This window comes from Bufo bufo, chromosome 3 (genome assembly GCF_905171765.1).
Source record: "Bufo bufo chromosome 3, aBufBuf1.1, whole genome shotgun sequence".
In the NCBI taxonomy this organism is placed as follows: Eukaryota; Metazoa; Chordata; class Amphibia; order Anura; family Bufonidae; genus Bufo; species Bufo bufo.
This window is the reverse complement of record NC_053391.1, coordinates 193,841,094-193,853,768: the sequence shown is the minus strand read 5'-3', so window position 1 is coordinate 193,853,768 and position 12,675 is coordinate 193,841,094. Positions and strand designations below refer to the sequence as shown.

At 39.1% G+C, this 12,675-nt stretch overlaps 1 protein-coding gene across 2 annotated transcripts in view; it reads left to right on the top strand.

The window, feature by feature from the left end:
- Nucleotides 1-12,675, top strand: part of KCND3 (potassium voltage-gated channel subfamily D member 3) — a 421,590-nt gene that overhangs the window by 3,984 nt on the left and 404,931 nt on the right. The window lies entirely within an intron of this gene.

Genomic DNA, 12,675 nt, shown 5'->3' with positions numbered 1-12,675 from the left:
AGAGGTCAAAAATTCCTACTCTGAACACCAAGTCTAGAGCATGTGGAAAATCAGTTGTTACAAGGTGCTTTAGTTGACCGCAAGTGTTGCTATGCTATACTAATGAGAGCTATTCTTGGCTGTCAAGGCTGCTTCTGTACTGATGTTGAAAGGAAAATGTAATGGGCATATTTGGATTTGTGTGACCATTTTAAGAACAATTTTCTTAATTAATGAAGGTAGTAATTACTTATTTACTTTATATTTTTTAAATACATTGTATTAAGTAGAGCATACCCTGGGGGTTGATTGCTATCTGATCAATAGAGATTGGCTTTATTCTGTGATATCACATAGTTTGTTTCAAAGATCATTTATTTTAAAATAGGACAATGGAAAATTTGCCAACATATTCCTCAGAAAACTGTAGAGAAAGGCTGAGCAATACATTTTGTTATGTGACATTTGGGCTGCTCATTTCTCTTGTGCCTTCCTACCTTAGGTAGAAAGTATTCAGATGACTGATAAGATTTCTGAAAGTACATGATGTTAGGTCTCATTTTTTCTCTCTAATAAAATCCTTTATTCTTACAGATTCTAGTTCATAGCCCACCGCTGTTCACCGGAAAGTATTGTAATGGTTTACACTACAAAAGCAGGACTTTTATATCTGCAAAAATAACATATCGTTAACAAAATACAGTCAAAGGCTTAACTAAAGTTTTTTTTTTTCATAGCAGTTTGATATAAGATATTGCAAACTATCCAATTAGGCTCAGGATGAAGAGGATATTTTCCAAGATTCTGATCCAGTGAAATTGTGGACCACAGTTTGACATCTTAACGGCTTCTCTGAGATTTTGATATTAATAACCTCCTCAGGAAACAGGATAGGTCATCAATATCAGATCAGCGGGGATCCAACTCCTGGCATCCTCATCAATCAACTGCTTGAAGAGGCCATGGTACTCTTCCTAAACTAGAGACGTCACATTCATCAGTCACATGGCCAAGTGAATGGGACTGAGGTACAGTACCAAGCATAGCTGCTATCCAGTGGACAGTTCTGTGCTTGGAAAGCTGGAAGGAGGCCACATTGTTGACTGGAGCATCGCAGCCTCTTCAAACAGCTGATGGAAAGAGGTGCCTCCATCAAACACATACAGATGACCCATACTGAGGATAGGTCAATCAGTATGAAACACTCAGACAACCCTTTTAAAAACCCTCAGGAAGTAATATTTGGGGATTTTCACCACATGACCCAGTAGATCTGGCTTTTGTCTGAAAGGTTGATGTTATTGAGTTTAGGTTTATAGTCACTTAGTAGTATGTACTGGCTGGCTTTACTCTGGTTCTGGGTTTCCATTGGGGTCAGTACAAAGAGAAATATTTGTGTGATTATTGGGAATATATGTTATGGCCACCATAATAACTAATTATCAAGGAGAACCTATAAAGCTATCCACCCCTGTGATGGTTGAATAAGAGATTACTCAAGAAAACAAACATTTCCCATTAGATAATAGCTTTAGTATGATACTTTTACATAAACTATATGATATAGCTTTGCGAAAAAAACAAAGTTACAATCATGTGATTGGGGCCATTTCAGAGAATAGTCAGACGGTTCAGACTGAGGGCATGTCATTTTGGCATTCACACTAAAGCAAGATGTACTAGCCTAGGTTTCATGTGCACACTGCACATGCGCCAATCTCCTCAGCTCAGTCTCATGTCACCAATTGTATGTTCGGTTCTCAGAAGGAGCTGAAGTGAGTACATTTTGTTTAACTGTGCATACCGTGGACTACAGTACCCAGAAAGATTCTGAAAATTAGGGTTATTCACTTTAGAAAACGAGTGAGGAGAGATCTAATAACTATGTATAAATATATCAGGGATCAGATGACTGTGACGAGGGGACATCCTCTGCGTCTGGAGGAAAGAAGGTTTGTATACAAATATAGAAGAGGATTCTTTATGGTAAGAGCAATGAGACTATGGAACTCTCTGCCTGAGGAGGTGGTGATGCTGAGTACACTAAAAGAGTTCAAGAGGGGCCTGGATGTATTTCTGGAGTGCAATTATATCACAGTAATAGTTATTAGATTTCTGAAGAAGGGTTGTTGATACAGGGAGTATTCTGACTACTTGATTGAAGTCGGTAAAGAATGAGGAAAATTGGCTTCTGTCTCACAGTTTTTTTTTGCCTTCCTCTGGATCAACATGCAGGATAACAGGCTGAACTGGATGGACAGAGGTCTTTTTTTCATCCTTACAAACTATGTTACTATATTACCCATAAGAAATGGCTTTAGCCTGTACAGCATGACTATTCCCTAAAAGGCCACCTCCAACATGACTAAAATCAGGTATTTGCGTACAACACAGATAATTATAACCTTTCTATCATGCAGTTTACGTAAAAGCATGATGCTAAAGCTATTAAATAGCAAAATTAACATGGCGTTGGCTTAGGGGGAGTAAACCAACTGACAGGTTCCCTTTAAGGCCCTTAGGCCCCTGTTCAAAATACATGGCCCCCACCTATCAAGTCTAATTTATAATACTAATGTCTTATAGGTGAAACAGTCCTTTTGGCTCCCTCAGACATTAGGGTCCAGTTGTAACTTCTACCTTTGGGCCCCATAAATATGCCTCTGATCCTATATTGGTTGAAGAAAAGTATTGCTTTAAAAAAAAAAATTTCATGTATTTTACATAATTTTATTAAGAATAACTGAAACAGCATAGATCTGTGAATACGAATATCAACAGTAATTACTTTGGCACACAAAGTACCTTCAACATCACAATGTAGGTCTAGGAAATTGGGAAAATTATCCATGAAGACGTTGATTTGTTTTATCTGACCACATTACATACCTTAACATATCTTAACATCTTAGATTATATTGAACAAGCATTAATGTTGTGCAGTGATCAGTGCGCATGTGCAAATACTCAAGAGATTTACTTACAGGTATATTAATTGCACACAATCCATTTCATGGCTGAGAGAGTGTTATGGTGCTTATGGTAATTGTCACAATTGATGTCCATGTTCAGCACGTCTCATGCACTGGATATTATATAGGAGTTATACTATGCAAATGTGACAATTTTACTCCATAATGCATTTCCATCATAGGATCTTTTATATAATTGGGTCCATTGTAGATGGCAGCTCAGTCATACATGAGTTGATAGATGAATGGAGTAGCATATTCCCAAACTGTAAAAGAAAACACATGGCTCACACATCCACATGAAATGCATTGATCTATTGCTGCTTAGTATAATGTATAAGCATGTTCAGGAGGCACCTTGTATGTGTTCTGATCATAGCATAGGCCCACTCACCATGCCAAGATGGCCTCTTTGAGTGGATTACTACTGTAATTTGGCACAGGACCTGCAATACAGCACCTACAGACATCCCAACAACACCTCTGCTTTTAGGCTAAGCACCCATGGCACACGGCCCACCAACCCACAGCACCACAGCCACAATAATCACCATGCAACACTGAACCGTGTAAAGAGATCTTAAAAGCTCACCCTTCCATATGGTCTCTAAAACCAGACTGCTGCTGGCTTGAACAGAAAGAATGCTGATACCATAAAAAGAAAGGGGACAGAATGCAAATGTGCATTTATTGCTGCTAAGTATGATTTATAGACATGTACATGAGGTACTTTGTATACACTTTGATCTACATCAAGGTGGCCACTTTTCAGTAAGTACTGTGTAGTGTAAGTACCCACTTAAAAGAGGCCACCTTGATGTGGTGAGTGGGCTTATGTATTTTGATCACAATGTATACAAGTTGCCTATAAAATATGCCTAGCAGCAGTAGATCAATGTATAATATGTGGATGTGCAATCCATGTATTTTTTCCTGCAGTCTGACATATCCCCACATGCAATAAAAGCATAATTTGATGGCTCAGCACTTCCATTAAAGGGGTTGCCTGGGTTCAGAGCTGAACCCGGACATATCCCCTTTTTCACACAGGCAGCCCCCTGATATTAGCATTGGAGCATTTCATGTTCCGATGCTCTCCCTTGGCCTGCACTGTATGTTTACATTTTAAGGCCTCATGCACAGGACAGTGAATAATGGCCGTGTGACGGCCGTCTAAGTAACGGCCGTCACACGGACATTTTTAGCACCAATGAAAGTCTATGGGGCTATTCACATGGTCGTTCTTTTAATGGGCACTGAATAGAGTCCATTAAAAAATAGGACATGTCCTATTTTTGTCCGTTTTCACGGTCAGACGGACCCATTGAAATCAATGGCACCGTTTTCAACGGCCAATTGACAGGAGTGCACCCTCAAACTCACCTCATCCTCTTGCTCGCGGTGTGGCAGTCTCTTCTCTCTTCATTGAGCAGGACCTGCCGAAGGACCTGCGATATGCATGGTGACGTAACCACATGGGAGCGCGCAGTGACGTCATCACACACCTTCAGCAGGTCCTGTTCAGTGAAGAGACTACTGCAGCGTGAGCAAGTGGATAAGGTGAGGTTTTGTTTTTGGCTGTGGGACACTATGGGGGCATTATTTAAATCATGAGGGACATTATAAAGCTGGGGGTGTAAAAAAAAAAAAATCACACACTATGGGGGGCATTATTTAAGATGGGGGCCTACATTGGGGGCATTATTAAAGCTGGGGGCGGTAAAAAAAAAAAATCATACACTATGGGGGACATAATTTTACCAGGGGGCCCTAAAGGGGGACATTATTAAAGCTGGGGACAGTTAAAAAAAAAAAATCCTACACTATGGGGGACATTATTTTAGTTGGGGGGCCTACCATCTTGTGGAAGTTCTCAGAAGCCTGGGTCTAGAAATTACTGCCAATCAAATTCATCCATTTTTCATGTCCGTTTTTAACGGACATGAAAAATGGATGCAAAATGGATGCAAAACGGACATTAAAAACGGACACACGGCCAGAAAATGGATGCACACAGTGATTTGGCCATGAAAAACTGACTGTGTGTCCGTTTTTGAAGGACTTTCTTTTTCACTGTCGTGTGCATGTAGCCTTACACTGCTAGGCGGAGGCTTCCACCCAGCAGTGTTGGCGTTGACATCACTGACACTATTGGGCGGGCTTTTAGCGCTGCCCTAGCCTGTTTTACAGGTATTACAGGTTTTATAGGCTAGGGCAGCACTAAAGTCTGCCTATTAGTGCTGGTGACATCGTCAGGAACACTGCTAGGTGGAAGCCTCTACCTAGCAGAGACCTGGTACATACCAGATCTGCAGAAAAAGCTCTGAATTGCACAGGTCAAGAGAGAGCATGAAATGCTCCAATGCTCATCTCAGAGGGGCTGCCTGTCTAAAGAAGGGGATATGTCCAGGTTCAGCTCTGAACCTTTAATTTCATTGTTCTGCTTCTATAACAGAGCAGTTAAATGTGATTTGCTGAACTGCTGTAAAACTAGCCTAACCCCAAGTTTGGACATGCATTAGAGCCATTTTAGTACTTTTATATTGGCAGAGGGAGCGTAATAATGCTATAGGCATAACACAGTGTATCAGGCTCCTTATTGGAATAACCTATGTTTTTAATAGAAAGGAAAACTTGCTCTTACATTGATTGCATATGGGCAATACAGTGGACCTGCCTACAGTGAAAGAATTGCTATTTTATACATTTTTTTTTATTTATAACAGTGTATGGCACCATATTTTTTGGTGTCGCTTTGATTCTCATGTGCAACTGAGTAGATATCACCTAATCTTCATGGCTTCTCCTCATTTCCAGGTTCATTCAGCATGTTCATTTTTAAGCAAAAACAACTTGCAAATTTTATGTCTGTTTACAGTATCAACTCTACTATTCAGAAAACATTTAATAATTCATAAGTAAAAATTCATGCTTGCTCTTGTTTTCTGCTCCCTTTGCCTATGTGAAATCCTTTGACATGTTTAAATTTAGAGCTCTGTTGAAAATGGAGGGGCTCCCTTCACCTTTGTGATTGTTTTTTTTCCTAGAAGACATCCACGCACATATAATCCATATGATTTACTGAGGAACAGGATTTTACCTTACTGACAGCATATGTTCTAGCACACATACAGTATAATGAATGCTATTGAACCCCACCCTCAATGGTAATGGCTGTCCTGAAAACTACAGCCAAGTCATACAAGTAACATGTATGTAAATATTATGCATCATAGATATAGCAGAGACACGCAGAAATGTACAGTTATGATAGCTACCATATGGTTCCTTGATATGGCATTGTTCTATGAGGCAATGGGCAGAATATCTCTACAATACTGCGTGCGATTGAGCATGTCCTGATATAGAGCATGCCATTGGTCATGCAAACTTACGGTATGACCTCATAGACTTTTATAGGTACTGTATTATGGCTCCGTACAAAAAAATTCCACAATATAGCTGTGTGCATGAGCTCCTAGAGCACAGATTAAGATTCTTAGGCTTGGGTAAAAGAAAAGGCTACCTCACCACAGATTATATCAGGTGCTAAAATGTCTCAAAACCTAATGTACCTCTGGACATCTTACATAAAAGGGTTTTCTGAAATTTTAATACTGATTACCTATCCACTGGAAAGGTCATCAGTATTTGATTGGTGGGGGTCCGACACCCCCACCAATCAACCATTTTAGAGTAAACCGGCACTCCAGTGAGCGTTGTGGTCTTCTCCGTGGTTACTAAGCTCAGTTCTGTGCATAGTATAGTGCCTGTGCTAGGTATTCATGTCAACAGGGCTGAGCTTCGCCTACGCCACATGCAGGGCTGGTTTTAGACAAAATGTGGCCTTGGGCAAAATCTAAAGTGGGGCTCCAAATCTTGTAATAATGTACTAGCAACACAGTTACAATCTGTCAATTCCGGCGCTCCTTCACAGATTTACACCCTGTAAAGCTCCTCACACAGTTCTTCACCCTCATGGCCCCAGAATACGCCACATGCCCCCTCCCCTCGAAGCAACGAGTTCCCCTCACTCACGGCATCTGAGAGTGTTAAAAACCAGAAGCGCAGGATTCAGCTTCAGGCGCGCTTTCCCCCAAGGGAGATCAGGGAAAGCACTCTATTCGAAAATGAGTCGCAGCCTGTACTAGGCTTCCAGGCTCATTGTTAGTATATCCCAGTTCAGGCCACTAGATGGCAGCACTGAACTGTGATATAGTGATTTCTATACAGAATAATGGAGCAATTTACATCTGATGATTGTAAGTTGTGGTCCACTTGGGGGACTTAACAGAAAGAAACAAAAAGTAGCATTATAGGCATCGCCGCATGCGAAAGCACCCATACTATTAAAATATATTTTTTAAAGTTAGCCCATATGGTAAATAGCGTAACAGAAAATGAAAAAAAATGCTGATTAGTTTTTATCATCACTTTATCTCCCAAGAAAATTGAATAAAAAGTGATCAAGTCATACAGAACCCAAAAATGGTATTGTCAAAAACGACAGATCGTCCCTCAAAAAATGAGCCCCCACACATCTCCGTGGACATTACTATAAAAATGTTATGAGGGTCAGAATATCGCGATGAGAAGAAAAAAAAGTTTTTTACCAAGTGAGCCCTTATGAGGCTTAGCTTGCTGCAGTGAGCGAGCCTCTAGAGGTCCTGAGTGGGGGGGTTGTTAGGGTTGCCACCTTTTCAACAAAAAATACTGGTTACACAAGTAAAAAGGTTGGTGTGGGTTAATACGGGTGTTATTTGATCATATTTTACATTTTGCTAAAAATCTCAATGAAATCAAACTTTTCACTGTTGGTGACAGCCTGTGTATTTAAGTTTCATTTAGCCTCTATTTTAAAATGTTTCTGTGGGGATTCAAACTCACAACCTTCTACATTAAAAGCAAAATCCTTAAACACTAGGCTGTAGAGCTCAATAACTCAAAGAAGTTTCTCTTGTGTTAAAAACCTCATAGAAGTTTCTCTTGTATTATACAAGAGAAACTTCTATGAGGTTTTTCAGCAGACATTTAGCATTGAGCTTTATAGCCCAGTGGTTAAAATATTTACCTATAATGTAGAAGGTTGTGAGTTTGAGTCCCTAGAGAAAGATTTAAAAATACTGGTTACACAAGTTAAAAAGGTTGGTGTAGGTCAGGGATCAGCAACCTCCGGCACTCCAGGTGTTGTGAAAACTACATCTCCCGTCATGCACACTTGCTTAGTTGTTCTCTGAACTCCCACAGAAGTGAAAGGAGCATGCTGGGAGTTGTAGTTTCACAACATCTGGATTGCCAAAGGTTGCTGATCCCTTGTGTAGGTTAATATGGGTGTTATTTGATCATATTTTACGTTTTGCTCCATTTTTTTCTCAATACATTTTTTTTACTGTTGGGAACACCCTGTGTATTTAAGTCTTATTTAGCCTCTATTTTTAAAAAGGCTCTGTGGGGATTTTAACTCAACCTTCTACATTAAGAGCAAGAACCATAACCACTGGTCTATAGAGCTCAATGCTAAGTCAATGCTAAGTCAATGCTGAAAAACCTCATAGAAGATTCTCTTCTGTTAAAAACTGCATAGAAGTTTCTCTTGTTTTTAACAGAAGAGAAACTTCTATGAGGTTTTTCAGCATTGACTAGTATTGAGCTCTACAGCCTAGTGGTTAAGGGTTTTGCCTTTAATGTGGATGGTTGTGAGTTTGAATCCCCACAGAGATATTTAAAAAAATAGAGTCTAAATTAGATTTATATACATGGGGAGTCCCTAAGCATAATGACCATTATTGGGAATACCCCTTCCATGTTCATTACACTGACTCCATATATGGACACATGCATATATGGAGTCAGAGCAGGGACTCCTAAGCCGGGAAATTCCCCACTCTGGAGTCGGACTGAAACAGGGGGCCCCTTAGAGCAGTCTTTCCCAACCAGGCACACTGGTTGAGAAACACTGCCTTAGAGGATCGGGCCCAGTTTGATGCTGCCCCTGGCCACATGACCAATGAACGTGTCGTCACTGGCCTAGGGAAAAGTAGAGAAGTAGCGGCACCTTCTTGAACAGCTTATCAGGTGTAGGACCCCACCAATCAGATACTGATGACGTGTCCAGAGGATAGGTCATTAGCATTAAAATGTTGGAAAGCACATTTTCTTAAATGTAGCGGAACCAGATCACTCTTCACCATCCTATTGCAAGACAACTGATAACTGAATGCTACTAGAGGTGAGGACGAAGCTGTAGGCCCCAATGCAAAATATGTGACAGCACCCTCAAGCTTTTTGTAGTAGGTTGTATATGAATGTTAGCAGATAAGTTTAGACTTATTGCAACTCTATATTGATGGAATTACAATGAGGTATAAGTCTTTAAGGGGTTTTCCTGGAGTTTCAAATTGATGGCCTATCCTCACAATAGGTAATCCATAACTTATCAGTGGGAATCTGAGGCCACAAAGAGAGCACCGCAGCCTCTTCCTAGGTTCATCATCAGATCATGTTCATCAGATGAGGATAGGTCATCAATATTCAACTCCCAGAAAACCCCTTTAAAGTATATATATATATATATATATATATATATATATATATTTCATATACCGGTATATCTTTCATTTAGTTAAAAGGGCTTTCTGCTTGAGGATTCAGAAATATGGAAAGAACTACTAACAGCCAGCTGAGAAGGAGAGATCTGGGATTAACTCATCTTAATGTTAGTGTGGTTCCCAACTAGTGCTGAGTGGAGTTTACAAAAATTCGATTCGTCTGCTTCTTTGAATTTCATAAAGAAATTCACTCTGTGAAGAATTATTTTGTCACGAAGCACATTTTTGTTTAAGTAGCGGGTGAAGTCACGGAAATAATTCACTAGAACAATAGATGCAAACATAATATATGGACTAAGCCCTCACTCTAATGATAACATCTGAGACTCTTAGCAAATATATTTTGATCAAAACACATCTGTGCCCACCTACCCAGCGCCACGGTGGTCTCAGATCAGGCAGCTCCTGCTCTAAACCTACCTATGCCGTTATGCATCTATATTCAAGAGAGCAGACACTGCACATATAGTATGTTGCTCCTAGTTACCTCTATGTGCATCAGCAACCAATAAGAGGAGAAGCACACATACCTATATGTACCACCTTAATCAAGGTCGCCTATTAGATAGGTGGGGCAAAAGTGCACATGAATGCTACTCCCAGAATAGAAGCGCCTTCACACCTGAAGGTACCACTCCTTCAAGACAAATAAAAAAAATCACGGAAAAAAGATGTATGATATGATGGTAACTATGTGCATGGCTACATTTATAAAGTCACGGAGAATAATGCGCTAGAACAATAGATGCAAACATAACATAATATATGTTATCACTCTAATGATAAAATCTGAGAGACAAATACAAATCAAAAAAATCACGGAAAAAAGATACAAAACATTCTGCACAATATGATGGTAAATATGCTGATGCAATGAAGGGGAATGACAATTCTGCCGCCCCGTCATTGAACCCCTCAGATGCCACGTTCATCGCTTTCAGGGGTTAATCAGTTACAATAAAAATAATAATACTCACCTTATTCGTTTGAGCGAGTAGAGGCTGCCGTAACCATCTTGATTGCAGATCCCACGCAAAATCTTGCTCGGTGTGTGATCACCCTGGCCGGCGTGGTGACATGATACATGACTGCACACAAGATTTTGCAGAGAATTTTTAATCAAGATGGCTACGGAGGCCTTTTCGCGCTCAAATGGAGGAGGTAGGGGTTTGATATTATATGGTGTTTTAACGCCACTTTTGGGAAAATTGATTCATTAACAATTAGCACAAGGAAACTCGACTTCGTGGAAAAATTGAATTTTCCCTGAAATTAAGTGCAGATGTGTGCAGATATCTAAGAATAGATATATAAAATATGTGAAAAATAGCAGTGCTCAGATCATTGCGATATTCAATACCCGTGTAAAATCATAAAGTGTCTCTGGAGACTCGGCATTAGCAATGGACAGTCCGTCTCACTGGTTAATAGAGATGGTCTCCAGAGACACTTTATGATTTTACACGGGTATTGAATATCGCAATGATCTGAGCACTGCTATTTTTCACATATTTTATATATCTATTCTTAGATATCTGCACACATCTGCACTTAATTTCAATAATAGAAATATTATTGTTTCTTTCACTAATTTATTGTTATTATTGATTTATTTTCTTGCCAGCACATGCTACTTATATTGGTGCACTTTTTGGATTGTACTTACTCTTTGGATTGTATTTTATTTTTTAATTTTCTATCAAATACCGCAATTTTCTTGTTTGCATTTATTTTGTGGGGATTTACTTGGTATCAGCCACTGCTGTAGCTAACTGATCATATACAGGCAGCCGGAACAGATTTTGGTTCCATATTCATTTTCATTTTTATATCTTCTATTTTGGCCGGGACAATAGGCCTCCCAGCCTTCTTATCTATCAGCTATATCAGTGGACTGATAATTATATTGTACTACCAACTTTTATCAATTTTTACCGACTTTTATCATTTATTTTAAGAGTCAAGTTCTACTTAGGGCATATAACTTTTATGTATGGTGACCATTGTTTATATACTGTTACTAATAAATCAGTGTCGCTTTACTAACTTTGTGGTCCAGTTATAAGAGTGCCCATTCTTTCTATATTACAATTATCAAAAATATAATAAGCAAAAAAGCCCTTGAAATATTTGTAAGGGTTGACCTGGCTATAACAATATCTAAAATGCTCTAACACTCTAGTACTAATTATCTAATACTTAAGATGACTCACAAAAAGCTTCATATTTTCTACATCATTTATTTGTTGCACTACAGTGCAGAATTGTGTATTTGCATTACTTTAAGTTTCAGTCATTACACATATCTATATATAGTGTCCAACAGGCCAATCAACTCATTTATCATCCAGATTGAAAAGTGGAAAATCATGAAAATCATATCTAACGTTTGGGCAAAGTGCTGTAGACGCCAGTTCAGTATATAATGTGAGAAAGCAGTGATGGCTTTCCACCAGGCTATACTCTTAAACCACTGAATCCAAAAGAGAAACCACATTAATTTGAGCTGGATTCTGATCTCTCGAATCAACAGCTGTAGAGCCTAGATAAGTGGAATGAAACATGGATATTCAGTTTCTGACTCTGAACGTCGTTCTGTGCTCTGAATCCAGTAATTGCCTTATCTCCATAAAGTCATTCCAGTCAAGTAAAAGGCTAAAACCTGAGTAAAGAATATTACAGTACCTTATCATATTAGAGCCTTTAGGAAAGAAGAAATGGCTTAATAGACATGCATGCTGACACATAAGTTGTATTATAAAATTAATGTAAGTCCTGTTTGCTGTATAATTCATAACATTTCACAAGTTACAGGAAAATAAACAGGAGATAATCTCCAAATCTCCAAATCACCTGATCTGAGGTTGACGGTTCTCATTTGGAATCAGCTTAAGACATCCCTAACATTGTAGGTAGCTGATAAAATGGGGCATCTAAAAAAAATGTATTGGGCACATGAATATTTCAGTTGCATTATGTAATACAGGAAGTCGCTTATCCGCATTCTTAAAGGGAATGTTTTATGAATTTAATCTGAGAAAATGGTTTTATTTTTATGTTTCTTTTCATTTATTCTTAAAAACTTTCCTAGGGGTGGTCATATTGGAGGCCCACAC